The sequence below is a fragment of the Glossina fuscipes genome, unplaced genomic scaffold, assembly GCF_014805625.2.
Source record: "Glossina fuscipes isolate IAEA_lab_2018 unplaced genomic scaffold, Yale_Gfus_2 2, whole genome shotgun sequence".
NCBI classification, from domain to species: domain Eukaryota; kingdom Metazoa; phylum Arthropoda; class Insecta; order Diptera; family Glossinidae; genus Glossina; species Glossina fuscipes.
Window position 1 is genome coordinate 16,790,700 of NW_023998416.1, and position 21,158 is coordinate 16,811,857.

General features: G+C 33.7%; 2 protein-coding genes across 11 annotated transcripts in view; one reads left to right on the forward strand and one right to left on the reverse strand.

Annotated features, from left to right (window-relative positions):
* Positions 1 to 21,158, reverse strand: part of LOC119633912 — a 154,229-nt gene that overhangs the window by 12,064 nt on the left and 121,007 nt on the right. The window lies entirely within an intron of this gene.
* LOC119633910 (protein eyes shut) overlaps positions 624 to 21,158 on the forward strand; it is a 146,210-nt gene continuing 125,675 nt past the window's right edge. Inside the window, exons 1-2 of one of the 9 annotated variants that reach the window (XM_038027738.1) lie at positions 624 to 641; positions 1,508 to 1,724. The gene's annotated coding sequence lies outside the window, so the exon portion shown is untranslated. Of the gene's footprint in view, positions 642 to 965; positions 1,200 to 1,239; positions 1,725 to 21,158 lie in introns of those variants that run through there. The other 8 variants (XM_038027731.1, XM_038027734.1, XM_038027730.1 and 5 more) reach the window with 8 other exon arrangements.

Here is a 21,158-nt window from a genome sequence, read left to right on the forward strand (position 1 = left end):
AATAAACTTCAAGAGAAAAATTCGCAAGGACTCTCACATGAAAGAGACGAGTCGACGACGAGTGATAAATTACATCACATGCATATCAATACAGACATTAAAACAAAAAAAAACAGAAGAAGATAAATAAGCCGGCATTGTACGTTGGAGAACAAAAACAAAAATGTAAACAAACCGGTAAATTTTTCAAATAAATATCATAAAGAGCGCCGACTCACCATGTGCGGCTCTTCGTTGTAAACAAAAAGAGTAGAAATTCTTGAAAGTGTGAGAGAGAGGAAGCATACGAGTTCTCAAATATTCAACTTGAATGCTTTACATAATCTGTTGAAAATTAAAAGGTTTTTAGCAGAGTGATGAATGATAAACTGTTAACAGGGGTTGCTACAAAATGTTGCACCCTTGACGCAATAGTTTTTGACGAGCAACGGTTGCAAACGGTCGTGTGTTTAAAAAGTGAAGCAAAAAATTCGACTAAAGAAAAAGAAGCAAAAATTTCAAAAAAAAAAAAATAAAACAATTCACACACAATCACGGCAGGCATTTTCTAGGCTCTAAACTTTTAAAGCAAAAAATTAATTGAAATTAATTTAGAAATAAAATATTTACTATATTCCATAAGTAAAATATAGTAATTTTTGGTGGGTAAAAGGGTAAAAGAAATGAAAACAAAAACTCTCGTTATTTAATGAGGATAATAGCAATGTTTTCATGAAAGCAGGAGCATGTGTAACGAAACGCAACATATAACACAACTTGATGTTGTCGCGGTGCAATAAGTATAAGTAAAGCAAAAAAACAAAAAAAAAAAAAAAAAAAAAACTGAAATTAAAAAGAAACATAAACCAAACAAGACCTTTGAAAAAGGAGTGGTATCGTATCTTTCGTCAAGGCGTTAAGTACATGCACACAATGCAAATATATATATATGTTAAGTGAAATACTACTAAGTATTGCGAAAAGAATTTTTAAATTTACAAAATTGTTGCGGAAAATTATTATGAAACAAAAAGAAAACAAAATTATCGGGAAAATGCTTAAAGCGTATGCCAGTCTGCTGCCATAAATACAATAAATCTTATGAAATATTCATGTGCGTGCGTTGCTCTGACACATCAAGCACTAAATTTGCATATGCGGTGTGAGTGCCAAGCCTGTCAAGTTATAGTGTTGTCAGAGATTGTGTTGTTGTATGTTGTGTATGATGTCAATTATTGAAATTTTTAAATACTTCTGACTGTTTATTTTTTGTATTTATCTTATTTTCCCATTTTACGTTTAATTCTTTCGAAGGGGGAAAAAAGAAGAAAACACTTCTTAACCAATTTCCCCGATATTTTCCTTTCATTTATTTTTCAGTTTATTTTTACTTTTTTCATTTTTTTTTTTTTTCGCTTTTAGTTCGCGTGCTGAGTTATTATTGCCTACGCATACACTTACATACTCGACGAACAGACAACGGTTTACAGGCCTTATAAAATATTTATTTATTTTTTTGTTATGTCAGCCTAGTTACTCCTAGTGATGATGTATTGTGTTTGTGTGTGTTCATATTCTGTACGTGTTTTGTTTAATAAAAAATAAAAAAGAAAAAAAAAAAAATAATAGAAAAAAAAGGAAACATAAAGGTTCGCTTGGCAACCTTGTTATTAAACTCTGCTTTCGCTTAAAAGAATCCACTTATAAAAGGATAACAAAAGGATAACGACCTAAAACATGCCCAAGTAAGTGAAATAACGTTAATTACGTTTTCGTTTAAAACCACTTCGAATTTCTACTTAAATCAAAGACGTATAAATTAATTTTAAAACTTGTAGCATAAAATATTTAATAAATTTTTAACCTCTTAGCTTTAAAGTTTGCTTACTTAACCCAGCTCAAGTGCCTGATATTTGTAGGACATTACATGTCATTATAGTCTGAAGAAGATTATCTTTGTACCATGATTTTCAAGCCATATTTTCGGTTCGCCGGAAACAATACACACGATCGCGCAAACATAAATCTGAAATACTTTTCCTTCCGTACAAGGCATGAATAAAAATTTTTAAGTAAACGCATGTGAAGCTAATATATGGAAATGCTTACCATTCTATGTTTGCAAACATTTCCTCACGGCATGACAGATCCAATTTTCATGGAACACAACGAATCAGGGGTCGTTTTACCGTTTCCGATATCGAATTTTGCAATTTGGTCTAATAGTTCACATTTATGAGAACTGAGTTGACGGTAATCGACAGTGTATGAGTGTTTACTCAATAACGAACCCAAAAAGCCCCATTTTAACACGAAAGCAAAGTTGATTTCAAAACGAAAATAAAGTAAAATATCGTTGCGGAACCATATGCATATTTGACAAATTTAATGGACTTGGAAAGCTTACTTAATCTCAGCAATTCCAAAATGTTGGAAAAACAAAATAAATATTTATTTTTGATGCTCTTACCTGTTGGTGCCATATTAGGTGAAAACGAATAAACGAATATAGAATAAACGAATATAGAATTAAGGGAAACCCGGTTCGAATGATATAAAGTTAAAATATAGGATTATCAGAAGCTAAGTAAGTGCTTTGGAAGTGCTTTGTGTCTAGTTGGGCGATATCAGGCCAGTTCGGGCAAGGGGGAGAATTTTCATTTAATTAAATAGGAACCTTGTAGAAACTTATTCTCGGGGTGCCATGGAAAGAGGGTTACTGATATGCCTTAATATTCTCCGTTGGGTGTTCGCAAGACTCTCATCCGCAATTGCTTCTCTACGCAGACTTGTGTCCAGCGATAGAAACAGTCGCGTGAACTTCAATTATAGATTGATATTAAAGTTGAACTTTTAACGGCACTTACTTGCTTCACTTTATCTTTTATTACTTATGCTTTGTTTTATATTTTCTTCTTCATAGACTTCAATGTTTTCACCAATTTCGTTGCCAAATTTAATATTTGGTTTGTTTATTTATTTGCTTTTCTTCCTCTTCTTTGCTTTATCTTGTTATACACACGCCGATGATATCATATATAATGCGTTGCAAATATAACGAACGAAGAGTTTTACTCGATGCGTTTTTAGCTTTCGTATCATCCGATAGCTGGGTAAGGAGAACTGTAAAACGATCCCAGCTGCCCAAGAAAGGCGTTTCTAGAAGGTTTTTTCCATTTTTTCAGGTTCGAAAGTGGATCTTAATGCCGTTCTTTTCAAGCGTGAAAAAGTAGAGAATTCTCCAGGTGTTAACTTAGCGTAAATCAACAAATTAGATTATATGGGCGATAGGACATAATTAACTGTGAGGGCTGGAGCAGTACATAAGAGTTCGCGTGTTTTTGACTAAATGAGGTTGAAGAACAAAAATTGTTTTTTTTCTCTTCATTTCTCCAAGAACTCATTCCAAGGATAGGAATATTGGTTTGATGATTAAAAATTGTATAATGCTTTCAGGCCGAAATGCTTGATTTTTCTGAAAAAATTTATAGTTGAGTCAGATTGATATTTTCTTTTAATATAACCTATGATATAGAGGATGTCCCCTGTATGTGATAGTCAGAGAGAAGCGGAAAATGAGAAAAAGAAATATGGAGCTGATGCGGCCTAATCGATGTGTGCCTGATCGGCGAGTGTTAGACATTAACCGGTTGTTTGGAAAACTGTTATGATTTTGTAGATGAGATGAAATGCTTTTACCCATCCGTCAAGTTATTCGGTATCAAATGCACTCGTGGCTTTTTGAAAAATAATTAATTATATAAATAAAACTTATTACTGAATATCGAAGCGAATGATATCACAGTCATTCTTACGAGTGTTTGAGTCTGTCGAAAGATCACAATCACAAGACAATATCGCCTTGTGAATCGGTCGGGTTGTCGCTAATTGCCTTAACCAAAATTGTTTCCCCGCGAATTTGCTTATATTAAATTCAAAGTAATTAATGATATGCACACACATAAATTTTAGCAATTTGTTTCTATTTTTATACAGAGAACAAAGTTCTAACTCAATAACACGAAGCCATTTTATCATAGTTTGTTTCGTATTAAAAACTTTCCGTATGCATATTGCACAAAGCATAGCACCTTTCAAGAAAAGAGTTTGACGATATCTATCAAAACGACTTCTGGCACATCATCGCAGATGGCGAGTTAGCAGCAACAAAATTGCACAAATTTCGAATCGAAATGATTTTCATTGTTGATTACAACCAACTTGGAAATATGAAAAATCGAATTAGGAGGGTTGTGTGATATATATTTATTAAAACTAGAGGGACCATCAAATTTACCTTTTTTTATAAAATAGTCCAAGTCGCTAGTGCTTGTCCTACTTATATATATTATTATAATCGATAATAGAAGAATAATAATGTACGATTTATATTAAGTTATAGCGCTATGTGGTAAACCGTGGGCATGCATATCTATCGTCTGGATCGGAAATATATATATATTTGACAGTTACAGGAAATATATACCTATGTATATATGAGAATGTATACATTGTCTAGATATAAATATCCGCGCTCACTAATTTAGTGTATTTTTGCGAGGAAATTGAATGGATTGAGCTTAATTCCTGAGTTTTTGGCCAGATACGTTGCATAAAAAAGTCAAATAAAAAAAAATTGTTTTTAAATTGAAATTATGCAGTTTATCTGCTGCATATCGAACAGCGAATAAAAAAATTTAGGCTGTACTTTAGTCGCAAATCACCCATGCAAGGAGATAAAAGATTGGTAAAAAAAAAGAGTAAAAAAATTGTATGCGGCTGTGAGCGAATCTTTCATACCCATCTTCGTTATATCACAAAAGATGCAAATAAGGCAAAATTTAAATATTTATAACGTGTAACATTGAGTGGGCGTGGCTGGCTTTCGCTATTTTTACAGAATAAAAAAGCAAACTGTTGCCACGTGTACAATGTAGCTTATGAGCAAATAATACGGAAACCAAAGGTACTCTGAGTTTTTGCCGCATTGTACGCACGTATGGTTTGTCCCTATTTGAAATTCTTTTGTAGGCGATATCTTCATTTTTGTGAACGGGACTGCGTTTACCATAGATCCTACGCAGACGAACAGATGGACATACTTAAGCGCGTTTCGAATTTGACATTGGTCAAGAATGCATAGATTTTATGGTGTTTTTGAAATTTTCTTCTGGGTGTTAGAAAGATTTTTGGCAAAAAGATGCAATTTTGATCCACTATAGTATTGGATAGGTTAGGTCACTTCGTTCCGTCTTTGTACAGCGAGCCAATTTTAATTTGACGCCAATAGCTTTATTTTTGTAACGAGGAGAGTATTTACAACAAATATTACGCAGAGGGACCGAAGGATAGGCGGACATATATATCTCTGTTAGTGTTGCAAATGTTTTCATAAAATGAACATACACATAATCTCTCGGCTGTGTGTAAAAACAATTTTAGCTTTTTATTATGTTTTTTTTTTTTTGATGCGAACAATCAATTTTTTTAACCCTATATTTGCCGTTTTTCATCCGACCACCTTGCAGCAGATTCCTGGCCTTCTTTTGAATGCGCGCTTGTAGATTAACATCATACTTTTGGTCCGGATTAGTGAACATATCGGATTATATTATGTCATATTGTTATGCAAAGTTCGCCATACGCTCTTCAAGTTTTGAGAATACAATAATATTTTTTAACCAGTCTTCCCAATTAGCCCATGTATAACACGCATTGTGTTATCGAAGTAGAACTCAATGGCTTCACGGTTAGCAAGACCTTGGATTTTTTCTTTCATTATTTTAAACTTTCTTAACAACGGTTCAAAGCAAATGTTCATGTTAATCATCCAGCTCCTTAGCATCGGCTAAACTACGGACAATTAACACAACGAATTGTTTACTTTTTTTTTTTTTAGTTTTTTGACACAACTGAGACTACTACGTGCGCTAACCTCTTGTTTTCGTGATCTTATATAAGTTCTTTCCAAACACTCCTGTAGAGCTTATGTAACGGGTTGCTGTGATTTTAAGTAATTCATTATTATTTGCATTACGTGGCTTCCATTTTCCGAAGACTTGGTCGTCCAAAGAATTAAAATTCTATGCACCACAAACTTTGTATTTTTCTTCGTGGACAAATATAAGTAGCTTGGTTTGCTTTATCAAAAAGAAAAAACGCACACCAAACACCTGTTGGAATTATTTGTTTTTGCTATTCTGGTCAAGGACTAGTAAATACAAAGAAAATTACGCGCAATTTGCAGCGTCATTATCTCAATTCCATTGATATCAAAAGAAATAAAAATGCATTGAAATTTTTTGTAGTGTATGTGCGTCTAGAAAACATTGATATATAGTAACAACACTATACTGGGCCACGATCCACTATTAAATACCATCCCACATTTATTCATACGATAACTTTTCCAAATAGCCGTCATATGGGAAATGATCGAAAAATTGATCCGGTTCAATAGCGCCCCTCCTTGGGCCAAAACACATTAGTGTACCAAACTTCATTAAAACATCTCAACAATTGCGACCTGTAGATTCAACGTAATAAAACAAGTCGGACAGGCGGACGGAAAAGCTTGGATCAATTCAGAAAATGATTGTCAATTCGACGGCGTAATAAAATTTGGGTCCATGTTAAGACCTCTTGTTGCATAAAAACGCGCTTAAACTTAACATACCCTTGTATCGCAAGTAGAGTACGACATAAAAAGTCTAGAATTAATCGCAAATAATGAAAGTTTTAGAAGGAAAGAAGTAACGTAAGCTTGTAGCGTGAATTGAGTTCACTTACTAATAAGCAGTTCGCAATCCTCAAATGCCTCTGAAGCTAAAGAGAATCTGCTTTTTAAGTTTGCGTGCGATTAGACACACACACACACACACACACACATAAAACACTAATTATTGTCTAATATTAAACGTCATGTAAACCCAAAAAAGCAAAAGCACTTAGCAAATGAAAATGGGTCGCTAATCTAAAATCCTCTGTTGAGTTTTTCTTCATATTATGCGGACAAGATTGTATAGCATTGTATTATATACAAATTTCATCCTTGATCCTTGACGAGTGGCAGAAATAAAAGAATAATATTGTTTAAGTAAGTCCTTGCATTAGAAGGTACGTAACAACTGCATAAACGTAATCTCTTCCAACGACTAATATAATTTGTTACGAGCTGATAACCGAGCAGACATTGGTACTAAAAGAGTTTGTGAGAAGAGTTTATAAGAACTATTTCAACTAGCAAAAGCAGCGGCATAAAGTAGACACATTTTATTGCGTGCGAAGTAGTCGATCTAGCCGACATAAAAACGAACATAACAGACTCTATTCATATTTATGCTTGTAGCTCATATTATATGAGAGCAGTTCATCACAATATCCCCAGGTGGTCTGTTCCAAACACTAAGTTCATTACTTATTATCGCATTTGCAATTTAAGACAAGTGTAATTAGCAAATCGCTTCATTAATTTGCATTTTGTCGGAAAATAAAGCATAAATTTGTCAACATGTACGCGCAATAGGTTTCCATGGAAATATGCTCAATAGATTTAGTAAATTATTAATTTATGGAATCAAAAACATGAGCTTTTCATAATAGAGCTTTGCGACACTTACTTTTAGGAGAAGTAAGATTGACATCTTTACGTCTAATTGGGTCATGTTCATGAATAATAATAATAACAGTAGCTAAGGAAAAGATTAGTGACAAACGCTTTTGACAAATAAGTTAATGTTAAGTAAGCAAATATAATTACATAGCAAAAGTTGTACATTCACTTGATTAGAGTCAAGGTTTTTTTTTTTATCATGGCAGGACTACGTACTCACTTCATCCATCCATAATTCTTGTGTATATTTTCTTATAAGTTTTTCCTCTTATAAGTTTTTCTGAGGCTGAAGGCTGCAACGGATATAGCTTTATTTTATCCGTACAAATCAAGAAATATTGAAAAGCTTGTAAAGCGAACTTCACTATGCGTTAAACATTGAAATAAATCTGAGAACATATTTATTAAAATATCACGTATCCATCGTAGCGCGGCAATCTTACTTCTCTACTCCCATATATTTCGATTATTTGTTACATAGGCATGCAGCTGTCACTAGCACCAGCAATTTTGAATCCACCTGAAGACGTAAAACGTTGCAGACAATTTTCAACAAATTTAATCGACCATCAGTCAACGAACAGCTTTCATTTTTAGCTTTAAGCAAGTGTCGACTAAGCAAACATACGGAAATTTAAGCACATTACCCAAATTTCCAGTTGCTCGCGATTTGCTGTAGGAGTGTGTGGGAATCTTAAAACATTTTATGCATAATTTATGACTTGGGGGTGTCGGGACCGTACCATGTATTCAAATAAGTTCTAATCACCTCTTTTTAGAGCCGACGATGCTTTTATTTCTTAGAAAGCTTTAAATTGTAACTTCCTCGCCTCAAACGTTACCCCATTAGTTTTGCACTTAACCAAGATCGAATTACAAAAGTCCGCCATTTGCGGAAAGCTTGATTTTCTTTTTCACCTACTCGGCTGCTAAGTAGTGATATGAAATTAGCAATAGAAGCCTTATATCCAAAGTGTAAGTAGCCTTGACGCACATAAGGCATAATGGCTCTCGGCTGTATATATGAAGCAGTGCGGTCAAATTAATGACGATACGGAACAAAATGCCCACTGCATATTTAGACAGCCTCGGTGCGGAGCGCATTTCTTATCAGAAAGATGAAAAAAATGTATATCTAATGATGGAAAATATTTCAAATTATGAAATTTTTGCCTATGCTTTTTGAAGCAAATGCTGGTTTTTGTGAAATAAGAATAATAAATAAATAAGGATATAATTGTACACCTGACATCGTTTAAAGATTACCTTCATTTTTCGTTTGTCATAACCAGATATTTTTTTTTCCAAAATGTTTAAATTCCTCTTGAAAAAGCTCATGTCTCTCCCCTTTAATACAGATTCACTTTCACACAATTTTTTTCATATTTATAAAATATTAAAGCGAAAATTGATGAAAGTAATGGACTCTGCTGCCATCCCCACATAACTCTCATATTAATCTTGGCCTTGTTGCATCATTATATTTAAACAACATTGCGAAAATCAAGCTGAATCATGCGGTAATTCGCGTTGGTCGTGCTATTGTCGCGCACAAGTGGACAAAATTGTGCGATTATTATACAAAATTTTTCCAACCTTCAAAAATTCCTGTTTGGTGTGCCTGGCGACATGGGCATCTGGAGCGCATATCATCAATAAAACATTTAAGTTTATTAAAGCGAGTAGACTGAGCATCAAGTCTGTCTTTTTAGACCCCACATTGGTATTAGATAGCGGATGTAATCAATGCAGAGAAGAACTTGAGGTACCAATCGATTTAGAATCGCTTTCCGAATCGGTCGTCTTGTTTGCTAAAGTTCAACCTACAATTTTTGGTATGCAGTAAAAGCTCCTTATTGGCCGGGTATATATACGTTCCATAAAAATGCCGCGAATATAGAAACCGGGATACGTTGCTAGGTGACAAAATAAAACAAAATCAATTTAATTGAAGTTTTTGAACTTTTTGATTAATTATCTTAAGACTTAGGCAATGGTTTGAAGAATTTTGTAATTTTGTCTTGCTGTTAGTGCTCATCCTGCCTCAATGATAATAAGAGAGAAATATTTTGATTTTAAAGAATACAGAGTGGGATCATTAACCAGCTTTGGAAATCCTATCGATTTATTAGAATCCATTTCTTTACTGTAGTTTCTAAAACGTCCTAAAGATCATTGCATATAACTGATGACCCGTAAATCTATTTTTAATGTTATTACAAGGATTGAGTGTGAGCATAAACTTAACATGCTTATAGTAGATGGGGACGTTTAAAAAGCAAAAGGGCTGTAATCACCTTCACATGTGTTTTTGATTTTTATGACTGAAGTAAACATTTGAACGCTTAATATTTTATTTACGAAAAGAGCATGGTGAACATTTTAGGTAACACGTAGGTAAATTTACGGAGAAAATTTCACTTAGTTACGATTTGCAAGACTTTAGTTTTCATTTTCTACTTTCACTTAAAAACAACCAACGGTACGCAGTCTCGGTTTCCATTGTAGTTCTGCACGAGACAACGAGTAACCACACGAATATAAAATGTCAAGCAGTCTTTGACTTCCATATTGGTCAAGTATATGCATATGCAGGTCCTTTGTCTAACTTCAAGCGTTAATTAAGTTTTATTTATAATTCCAAACCCCTTTGAAGCTCATTTGAACTTTAAATTTAAATTTTTTGATTAATTCATATTTCATTCTGTTACCTTACATTTAATTAACGGCTACAACCAGTGTGAAATAGGTAATGATGTTATGAAATTGAGCCTTTTCCGCAAACCTTAGCGCTATGTATCTCATAGGTTCACAGTCTGAAAGCAGTCCTTTGACACGAAGGGCTCACTCGACCCAAAATTTGGAATAGGCCAGCGTTGGCGAGCTTGATACGAGCTAGAACTGAAACAAATTTTGCGCAGAGCAAGCTTCAAGAAATAAGCTTTTCTCCTATCTTTTGGACCTTTTTTTTTTTTTGTATATTTCGATATCAGAAAATGTATAGTCTGCCATCTGCGTATAATATTGTACATTGTTCATGTACAGCGTGTCTGAATAAATAGATGAATTAAAGTTATAAACAAAACCAATAACATTTCAAGTATTCCCATGATTCTTATAAGAGACTGAGAAACACGTCGTGGTAGGATACTCCACACACCAAACAAAAGAGAAGATAACTCAACCGAACAATTTCAGACTTGGTGGTAACTTATTAGGCTTTCATTGAGTAAACGAAAATAAATACAAAAAAATTGTAACAGAACTCGACAAACGCGAAAGTTTCAAAAGATTTTGGAATTACGTAAAAAGAAGTTTTCGGGTGCATAGTAGGTGCGGAACTAAATTTCCGGGTTTTAGTTGCTTTTCTTATCGCTTGCACAACTGCTAACAATATTTCATTGTAATATCAACACATATTGCAAAAGCAGACATATTGCTTTTTACAAACCAACTGACGAAGGGACATCAGGCTCGGGAGACTTTACGTTTTCCTACTTAATTCGATAGACAGTGCTGAGCAATCGTCGCGGGTGAGGAACATTGAATGCGCTAAGATTTCTGTAGATCAAGAAACGCACGAATTAACTATTTTTTGCATTTGTTGTGAAATTTTCAATCTTAAAAACTGGGGCGATTATATTAGTACCTACTATAATTTGCAAGATCTTAAATCATTTTACTTGCTATACATGAACAATATTATGATGTTGTATAATAAAAAAAAAATTTTTTCTATCCATCATTTTTGCTTCACTAGTATATCAAGCAGGCGCCATGCAACTTGATACAGCTTCATTGGCTTTCTTATTGGAGAATGCGGACGGTCTTCTGGCAAGTGAATGCAAGGGAGATGCAACACTAATTTTTGTTTTAATGCGAATGCATAAGTTTCTCACTTGATTTTATTATATTTTTGTATTTTAATCAGAATCAACTTCGTACAGACAAGCAAGTCCTTTGTAAAGCTCTTACTGTCGCATATTCAAGTACAAATTACGTTTATGAATAAAGTGAAAAAGCTAAAACAGAATGGAATAATAAAAACTGAGAGAAAAAAATACTTTTCGTACAAAATGATTACAAAGTCAAAGTACGTACACACACACACACACACATATCTAAGGGTATAAATGCTGCCATATATATAGATGTACATATCTAATAGTATAGATACACTTCAACTTGCATAAGTGAGTTAAGCTTTTAAAGTCTCTGCATACATACATATGAGTGCAAATGTTCATGTTTACATTTATATATATGAACGTAAATGCAAAAATGTATACATTTGTGTGTCTGTATATAAATAACTAGTTAAATTATGAGGAAGTGAAAAGGTAAAAGAAAGCATTATTAAAAAATTTGCAAGAAAAAGAAAGAGCTCAAAACAAACAAATAAGAAAATTAAATTCGGTCGGGAGCGAATCTTTAATACCCGTCACCGTTTATCGCCAAAAAAAGACTAAAGAAATAAACGAACAAAATTCGCATGCTCTGTAATATGGAGGGGGCGCAGTTGATTTCTTCTCTTTTCAAAATAAAAATTTTTGTTCTATTGGGAGGTGGGCATTATAGGCGTGTCCTTCAAAAAGTTTAGGTCAATCCCATTTTTTTTTTTTTGCGCAAATTTTTATGCGATATCTTCATTTTCGCTAACGGAAGAAAGTTTACCACAAATCCTACATAGTTAAGCAGACAGACAGATGGACAGGTTTAGGTGCATTCAAGAGTGGAAACTGGCCAAGAATCTGCTTACTTTATGGGATTTTTGCAGCTTCTTTCGGCGCGTTATAAAGTTATTGAAAAAATAATTAAATTAAACAGTAATATTGTAGGGTAGGCGTGGTCAATTTTTTCCGTTTCTAAGCACCAATGGTACACCATCGCCCGCAGAATATGCGTTCAAATCTTTTTGCTATAGTTTATGAGTAATGAGCAAAAAAACAATTTTTCATTTCCTTTTGAAAAACGGAGGTGTTCTCAGTTTACGCAGTACTGCAGAGGTGTGCTTCGGCCCATTTTTCGATACCAACCTGTGTGCAAGAACTTCCAATGTTTCTGCCGAACTTCAAGTCGATGGCTTCATTTTTGCGGCCAGGAGAATGTTTATAGAAGACATTGCACAAATGGACAGACGGTCAGACAAACAGGCGGACATGCTTAAATCAATTTAGGAATTGATGCTGATCAAGAATGCATATACTTTGTGAGGCTTGCGATCTTCCTGCTGAGCGTTGTGACCGTTTTCATAAGCTGAATATACCCTCATCGGGCAATGAAATTGTATTTGGTTTAGTTCGAAACTCTTCATGTCTTCCACTTAACATTAGCAAATAAGACTGAGCAGATGATGGAAATCGTCAAGCGCCTGTAATAGATTTTTACGTATCAGGCTATGTAAGTGTAAGCTTTCTAAGGGTGACGACAATTATTCCCTTGCAATGAAAAACAAAACGTAACGTATTCGATACGTGATGCAAATACAGACGAAGAACAAAGGGCTTAACATACATTTTCCTAAAATTACAAACAGATCGGAGTTGAGGAGGTAATGTAATGAAACAATTCTGAAGAAACATCTATAGGAGACGGCACGAATCTTAATGAATTTCCCTAACTGTGCTATCGATCGGGGAAATTTTCACGCGTGTGCCCTAATAAATCGATTAGGAGTTTTGCCTATAGTGCGCTCAGATGGACGATTATGTCCACCATAACCTGCGCGTAGTGCACGAAATATACATACTACAGAATATGAATTTTTTAGTTGGCTTTTACTATTTTAACGCTTTCGGCGATTGTTAAAAAATACATATTCTTAAATGGCAAACAGTACACCAAATGTATGATGCTCTGAATGACAATTTTGTTTTGCACTTCTTGCTGGAACACAGCTGCCAAAACGAGACTATGAAATCGATAACTCTACATTTCTTAGGAAATATCGTTTTATGCGAATATTAAAAAAAAAAAAAAGAAAATCTATTTTTCTTCAAAAATTAATTGATAGTGCATGTATCGGAAAGGCATTGTGAAGAAGGTGGATAAGAGGAAAAACGATTAGTGTACGTATCTCTCTGCCTTCTTTACAAAGCTTATTATTGAGTTCCTTCGAAGTTAAATTCAATGCATTGTTTACTAATTGCTTACTTTTATACGTTGAAGATTGTATTTCTAGAGCGAGTTAGTACTATTTTGGTTTGCTCGTTTGCTTTCGTATCTTTTAAAGTAAAGAACTCACTTATGGACAGGAAAAAAGTTTTATGAATTTTACGAAAAAGTCACGTCGTAATACATAAGGATTAGAAAAGTTAACATACTGTAGATGATGGCAAAGTGTTTATTATTCTTTTAGATATCAAGACGGAAGGTATATGTGGATGTTAAGACTTTTAGGGAAAAAATTAAAATTAAATATTTAAAATTGAAAAATGAACACACGTACACTTGCTCAAAATAAAATGTCGAATAATAAGAATATAAATTTTTCATTTTTCTGTTTACCTTCAACTTCTCGGTAAATATTTTATAACACATAAGATGTTTGGAAGATGTTAGTTCCAATAATATAAAATACTAATAATATTATATACAGAGTGTACTCATAACATGCAATAAAGTATAATAAATGAAAATGTTGAATCTTTCATTTAATTATTGTTCTTGTAATGAATTCTTTGCAAATAACATAAATATTATAAAAATATTTTAGTTAAGGTAAGCAAAGTAAGTTAGGATTAAGTGTAGAGACGAAAAATGCAGATTTATGAAATTAAAAGTGTCAGTTGGCCGATTGGTCGTTGAGTTTTCATTCGCACGTAAACGCACAAAAAAGATCGCAGAAAACGAGGTCTGACCGCACACTTTGTTAAAAGTTCGTGTCAAGGGTTTGGATTTATTAATAGTCGAGTAATTACATTTTCAATATTTAGAGAAGGGAGAAAACTACATTTCTATACACTATTCTTCTAGTTTTTAGAAAGCAAACATCCGGAAAGCAAAAGCCCGCGGGCGTTGTAGGTTTGTCCTTTGACCAGTTTTAGTCATTTCCAAGTTCTTTTACAAGTTCATGGGCGAACGGGAAAATGTTTAGCGCAACACTACAACGTTGGGCAGACGGACAGACGGATAGACGAACAGGTGGAAACGCTTATGTACGTTTCGAAGTTGACACCGGTCCAGAATACATATGTTTCACGGGGTTTTTAAAGTTCGCTTCCGTGTATTATAAAGATTTTGACAGAAAAATTAAGTTTTGCTTCATTATAACACTGGGTAGGCGTGATCAACTTTCTCAATTTTTGTGGAGGTACTATTGCCTCGCCCATAAAATAAACGCAAAATTGATTGAACATAGATTTGTTTTTATTGATTTTCCGAATAATATACAAAGAAACATTTTTTTATTTCTTTCCACAAACAAAGATAATAATACCAGTTTAAGCGGTACTGTAGAGGCTTCAGCTGTTTTGGACCATTTTCAATACCAGTCTGCGGATAACAACTTCCAATTCTAATGCAAAATTCGAAATCGATAGCTTCATTCACGAGCAGACGGACATGTTTAAATTGATTCCGATTTTATTGCTGGTCTTCTGAGTGTTGCAGGCCTTTTCATAAAATGAATATAATGGTGACGGGCTCAAAAAAAGATCTTGAATGGTTTCTAAACGCTTTAGTTAACTCTTTAAGGATAAATATTTCTTGTTAAAATAAAATGAATAAATGATTGATTGTGCTACATCAATAAAGGGCCGCTGTAACCATCAGGGTAGGCGAATAATTCAATGTCTTACGGAAGAAATTTATACGTGATTCGTACACATGACGATGAGGCTTTTGGGATAACTCACGAGTGTCTAGTATGCCATTCTTTAGGATAAGGCGTCTTCGTCATTAGTGTAATACTACTGGAATCAGCGGCGTTTAATATATTTCTACGAAAATTCGTTTTTTGAAGAATTATCGATGCCGCAAAAGCGAGGATAGGTGCATTAGATTTAGCCCATGCCTTTCTTAATCTAGTCGGCTAGTTAAGCCGTTCGGGACCATTTTTGAATCGAGCTCATAGATGGCACCTTTCCGAAAATACGTCTACTGGACTACAAGTTATTAAAGAAATTAAGAGCACATTTTGGGTTTTTTTTTTAGTGCAGGATTGCTTCAGTTCCTTCTTTATCGTTAGCGCATTCACGCTCAGTCATTTTTCTGAATTGCTTTCTTAATCGAGCGAGGAGTGTATGCGCAAAACTTCAACTTCCAGTCGAAAGGTTTGCCAGTCAAGTTAAATTAATACACACGGAATGAAAAAAGTCCACTAATTTTGATTCCAATTTCCGAATTTAGTGAGGGTAAAAAGAGGAACCTTTCCGCGGAACGTATTTCTATAAGCACAGATTTACTTTTAGCTCCCAGCTTGTGTTGATTTCATGTAGGAAGGAATATTATTTTGTAGGCACGATCGAAGGCAGCCAACACTTTTGGTGACTTATGAAGTTGCATTTCATTTGTTAGAAAGACCTCAATCTTCTCCAGGCAGTGAATTAAAGAACTATAATTGATACTCAATTAGCACTGAGGTGCTCTCGAGAGGCACTTTCGTTAGCCCGAACACCTCAGGCAATAACGCTGGTAAAGTCGATTTAGGGACTTAGCTAAGCGTTTCGATAAACCTAAATCTAAAAACTTGAGCAAAAATTTTTTAATAAGATTTTGTTTCTGTTTTCTCTCTTCATTTTTCATTAAATAATAATTTTATTATTTGATAAAATTGCAAGGATTACTTTTTGGAATTCATTTAAACAATTTACCTATTAAATTAAAATTGTTTTCTCTAAAATAAGACTTACAAAAAAAAAAAAGACGAACTTTTTTAGAAAAACAAAGAGAAATTTTTTCAAACTTTCAATATAAGTAAAATTTTCTTAAACAATTCATTTCGCGCTAGCAGTTATTGCGAACTTTGGTTGTTTGTATGGAAGGCAAGCAGTGAAAAAGGCAAAAAAAAGAGGCAAATTCTTAACGTAGAAAAAGTTTGGCATTTGATGTTCTAACGGTTCGCATAGAGGCCACAAAAATCATAACCTCAAACCAACTATACAGAATATACAGCGAAATCAAATAAAGAGCCGAGCTAAAGAAAGAGTCAAACATTTATGGCTTATACCCCTTAAGCGATGCTATTGAAATATTTCAAATATTTTCTGAATTTTAATGAATAAAGAGAACCATTTAATGCATTTTTTTTCCATTTTTTATAAAATCAAGAGAAAAAAAAAATGTTTTTTTCAAGAAAATTATTAAAGTCAAGTCTTCATACACGCACACACATGCGCATACACAACTTTGTTGTTAAAATTTAGCTAAAGAAAGTAATAATAGAACACAACATATATATAGCAAAGCGAAAGTACCATAAAAGAAGAAAGAAGAATGAATAGATAATGGAAAGCTAGACAGGGAAGCAAAAAACACAAAAAAAAAAAAAAACAAGAAAAAAATCTGCTTAACTAACTGTGCATAATTCATAATTTAATTAAAAACTTAACCAAGCATAGAAGAGAGAAACATTCCACAATAACGACATTATTTTACAGTATTAGGGAAAAACAACAATAATTACATTATAATAAATTTTTGAACAACTCAGCCATAAGCTTAAGATGGCATTTCACAGCAAATGTAACATTGTTATTAGTATTCTTATGTTTTTTTTTTTTTTTTTTTTTTTTTTGCGGTCAACCCTAACCTCTAATATAGTAACGGTATGTAAATTATTTCGTTTTATATTAAGAAAATTGTACACATAATTTAAAATCCCGTACAAGGCTTGCCAAACGTCTTCTAGAGGCAATTCTCTTGAAGCCTTTGCCTTCATCTTAACTGTTCCCTTAAGAAATTGAGCTAAACATTCATGCAAGTTAAGTTGCAACACTCGGTGAACCTTTTTTCTTACTTTTCCTTAGCTTTGCATTTCCTTACAGTCAACAACTGAACGATGTGAATATGTTACAGACCAGAAAGTAAGATCAATATTCAAGTTAAATTGCGGATATATCGAATATCAGAAATATTGTTTTTTTTCTAAATGGATAGCATTGTGACAGAAATGTACACTAAATTTCACATTATAAATGAAATATGAGACGAAACAACAACCGACCAATCGAGCGAATATCGTGCAAAAGGGAAGCAAGACCGAAAAAACCGCGCCAAAGTCATTCAAAAATCAAGACGATATTAACAGTTTTCAGAGCGGATTGTTGTAGTGTTGTGGACTTTGAATTTCTTCCTTTCGGACGGGCCGTACTCTTAACAAAAAAAGAGTATTATTTGTGTTTGAGGATTACTCGGATGGCGACGATATAGATTTAGAGAGGAAGAATAAATACTTTTAAGACGGAACAAATTAAATTTAGTCTTAACCTTAGTTTTGATACCCAGTACTAAGTAGTAAGATAAAATCTAACGTAACGTTGTCTAACAGAAAAACGAAAGTTCGAAACTAATAAATGAAAAAGCTATCTCCACTTTTACTCTTCTTCTAGATACTCGTTACTTAGGTGAAATAAAGGACTGAGTCTCGACCGCCGCTGACATTCAATTTGCAACTTTTTTTATATTTTTTTTGGAGGTCGCATCAAGGGCGGAAGGAAGGGCCGGTTACTTTGAAAGTGAGGTCAGTTAATTTTCTGTTATTGCGAGATATTTTAAGATTTGCATTCCACTAAATTTAACAATAGTGGTGGGCACTAATAAACAATTTGTGGTATTAGACAATTTAAGTTAATTATGCAACAGCGTTTAAAGTGATGGCTAAAGAATAAAATAACGGGGAACTCTTGCCTACCTTTGGAATTTAGTGAATTATTTTAATCGTTACGTAAAGGGGCAATATTTCAATTGTATCAGCCCGTTTATACGGATGTATGCAACAAGCAGAAGAACTTGAGATCTAGACTTGGATCTACATTTTCTCATTCTCTAGATGCTATAATTTCATCCCAAACATATATATTAGTTTGCTCATTATGAAAATTGTCTTGAGCCGATGCAAACATATTCTTCTTAAAATATGTACTTACGATTATTAGCTTAGGATAAAATGATGGCTTTGGTAGATCAAACTATTGCTTTTCCGGATTATTTGTAGCCAAATCTATATTTGCTTGCAAAGATTTTCTAGACCATTGGCCATTTATCGCGCGAATTTCAAGTAAATAAAATGGACTTGCACCACTTTGAAAATAATCGTATTTGTGATAAAACCGTTAATAGCTACAATTTTCAAAACAAAATCGCAAATTTGCAATTCTTTATTATAACAATGAAGTTCGTTTTTAATGCAAGAACGTTTACAGAAGAGGCAGAAAATTAATTTGTACAACATTTTGGAAAATGTGTTAGGTTTAAAGCGTGTGTTTCGCGGCATTGAAGTTTGTTTTTGGACAAGAATTCCTTTTAATTTGAGGGCAATATTGTGGTTGAAGCATTTGCAAATTATGAAAGCTCTACAATTTCTAAAAAAGTTTGGAATGCCATCATGTGCTGTTTCGGACGCGAACGAGCGAAGAGATTTTAATAAGCAATTCGAAGAAAACGCGGAGCGCATGCAAGGCATTTACGGACGGAAGGATATGTTCGTAGACCTGGTTAATAGCTAAGCTCGTTCATGTATTTACCAATTCGCCAGATATTAATAGAAATTAATAAGAAGGTATTAATGCATACAGTGTAGATAGAAGTCGATTGGAAAACCTTTTTTCTTTTTTTCTTTTTTTTTTTGTTTGAGCAACAATAGTTTTTATTCAGACCAAAGTCAACTTTACTTTTTATTATTCGGCAACAAGCGTAGAAATAATATACCAAATTATACATAAATTCGATGAGGAAAATGTGGTTAGAAAAATCGAGGTACCCTTCGAAAAATGAACGAGCATTTGAACATTTCAAGCCACTTATCAAGTGCTTGGTGAAATTGTTGCGATCGAAAAAAAAAAATAAATAAACAACACATTCCTTTCATTTTTAGTGACCTAAAGTGGGAGTTGAAAAAATGTTTATTTGCCACAATATGTTGCGCCAACTATCCCGGCCACGGCTCACCTCAAACGACATCGAATGCCACGTTTAACGTAGACTTCGTTTTAGATGGATTTAAAAATAATTTATATAAAAAGTATTATTTTAGTTTTTAGAAAGTTGACATTCGTAATCTTAAACTCTGAATTAAATAAAATCCCGGTGGGAGTTAAAAATGTAACTCGCAAATATTTGCAAATAAACCTAATGGATATATACGCATATATTGTGATGTGCACGCGAACAATGATGCTCAAGTAAATGTGTACATTGTTAGGAGCGTAACTACGTTCGTAGGCACCTAGAGAATTGAAGTTTGCATGAGCACGATATACTTATACGCGTGTTTCTATCACCTGCTACTAGAAAATGGACGTGCAAAAGTTTTATTATTTCCTTTATATTACATGCAAGGGGGGGTGAGGGGGAGTAAGTAAAGTGTATTTACATTCTTGGTAGGCATGAAGTTTACTCAGGTAGTTTAACAATGTTTGTCCGTCTGGTCAGCATAGGTCGACTGGTTGGACTTTATAAGCGAACAGTACAACAGTACTTTATAGCGAGTTTCCCAAGAAAAATTCTAATTAAATTTCAAAATATTTTTGTCTTAAGTTCAACGCGAAATCAAGTGATAATCGTACGTAATTTTAATTAGGTGGAAGGTGCTTACAGTTCGGTTTGCTTGTGTAGATCCCTCTTCATTTTTGGGCATATTCATTCAGAGCGAGAGAGAGACCGAGCAACGGATGCAGATTATGAAATTTTATCATGCTTACATAAACGCAAGTGTGTTGCTTCCTTACATTGTATACCACATAGCGTTTGTGGTTCTACTTTTTCTGTTTTATGGTATGTGCGAGTACGTATGAATGTGGTTGTAATTTATGTTGCAAATAAACACCCATACATGTGCCTAAATGCTCACAGATACTGTTAGCTGGTTAAATGTTTGGCTAGTGTCGTTTGACTAGTGTCTCTTTTGTTAGTTTTCCTGCTTGAGAAATAGGTGAGGCAACTAAATGCGTTTTAAATCGAATTTTGGATACCCACTATTTAAGTTGAAAATATTTTGTTGTTGGATAAATTGAATTCATTGCATTACTCTCGATGAAATAAAAGAAATTGTAACTTAATATAGGAGCAAAAAAAAGGAAATATTCGTTAGGTTCTGTGCCTGTTTATCGAATTTCTATCTAATTTCTATTTACATCAAATACAAACATACGTAAAATAAAAAATTTTCTGCAAGTTCAGCTGGCGGCAACGGTTAGGTATGTTACTTCGACCTTTGCTAAATATAAGTTATTCCCAGTAGGAGCGCTTTTCTCGAATGTAACCGGTACCTTGTAGAAATGTACCTAAATAAAGTTGTATGTTAAAATGTACTCTTGTGCTTGTATGCTTGCTGCATAGTATCTGTGTAGAACTCATATTTCAAAAAAAGAAAAGAAAAAAAAAAATTGGAAAAAGAGAAAATGTGGGA